The following is a 1,501-nucleotide window of genomic DNA, read 5'->3' on the forward strand; positions in this document are numbered from 1 at the left end:
TTCGGATTATTTCCTCCCAACCTCTAGGCTCATCCGCCTTGACCCACCCCTGAAGTTGACGCCCATCTGGGCCGCAGCAGAGGAGGACCAGGAAGCAGGTCTGGTGGAGGATCCGGCGCAGGGCCCCCAGGGATCCTCCGGCGGTGAGCACCATGAAGATGGACACGGTGACGGTGATCACGGACTGCAGCTGCACCAGGAGCGCCGCCAGCGAGAAGTACTTGTTGAAACGCCGCTGATACTCGTGCAGGTTCTCGACGATGTCCTCGGCGAGGCGCAGGTCCTCGTGCGTCACGGGCGTGACCGTCACCTCGCCCTTCCCCTTCGTGGCCAGAAGTCGCACGAACGCGGCACTCAGCCTCGCCGCCGGCGACGGCATGAACACGGGCGCCACCGTGGGATCCTCGACGCGCCCGCTCCTGGTCTGCGGCAGACGGGTCTTGGGCTCGTGCAGCAGGTGCTCGTAGCCCGAGGCCATCATCCTCGACAGCGCGTAGTAGGAGGAACATGGTCCCGGCCATGACGGCGTTGAGCATCACCAGCAGCAGGAAGTAGCGAGGCTCAGGTACATGATCATGAAGGTGATCTCCTGTGCAGAATGAGGTTGACGATGTGGTGCGTGCACTCGTAGCAGTCAACGGCAAAGGGTGGCCTCACACACCAGCAGCGTGATCATGAACAGGGCGTCCCTGTGGGGCTTTCCAGGGATGCTCGCGCGCGTGGGACACGATGGCGTGCAGCTTGGACGACAGGACGAACAGGCTGGGGTTGTTGAAGGCCAAGTTGGCGAGCAGCCCGAAGGACGACACGGCCACGACGACCATGCTGATGGTCTGGGCGACGTCCGTGGTGGTCGTGGCTCTGTTCTTGCTCTGCAGGACTTTCAGAACGGTGAATGCCCCCGTTGTGCGCGGCCATCAGGAACGTAAACAGCCAAGAGCACACCGCCAGAGATAACTTTTTCTCGAACAAGTACGGAAGGCCGTCAGGATTCCAGCTTGAGGCTTTACTTGCCAAAGCCCTTTCGAAGCCTCTGCTGGGGCGCTCGACGTCCTTCCAGGAGTAGGGGAAGCCCCCGAGAGCCCTGATGATCTTCAGGCAGGCGCCCGGGAATGCGATAGCCGGGACCGACTCCCCAAAGCACACTCAGCGTGACGAGCACCATCCTGAAGGAGCTGAACAGACGGAGCCGAGCTGCGGTCCGGTCCCGCGCGCGGCCGGCCGGAGCCCTGGCTCGGCGCAGACGAAAGGCGCCCTGCGGAGCCGCCCGGCGGAGGCTACGTATCGAACCGTTTCTTTATTAATGAAAGGGACATTGCCAGCTTCCATGTGATTATTGTTGCATCGCGTGACCTCGCGCGGTTTCTGGCCTCACTAAAAGGGTACTTGTCGCAGTTGTTTGCTACGCTGAAGGTGCGTTTTGCTGCTCAGTAAAAACGTCCCTGAATAACGCGTATTTGAAAAGCTAAAGGGAAGAAAGATGAAGATGAATCCTGAATCT

The 1,501-nt window shown here is 60.7% G+C and overlaps 1 pseudogene; it reads right to left on the reverse strand.

Annotated features, from left to right (window-relative positions):
- The window catches only part of LOC119585542, a 4,429-nt pseudogene extending 3,264 nt beyond the window's left edge, over positions 1-1,165 (reverse strand).
- Between the last annotated feature and the right edge of the window lie 336 nt (positions 1,166-1,501).

The sequence above is a fragment of the Penaeus monodon genome, chromosome 20 (genome assembly GCF_015228065.2).
Source record: "Penaeus monodon isolate SGIC_2016 chromosome 20, NSTDA_Pmon_1, whole genome shotgun sequence".
Taxonomy (NCBI): Eukaryota; Metazoa; Arthropoda; class Malacostraca; order Decapoda; family Penaeidae; genus Penaeus; species Penaeus monodon.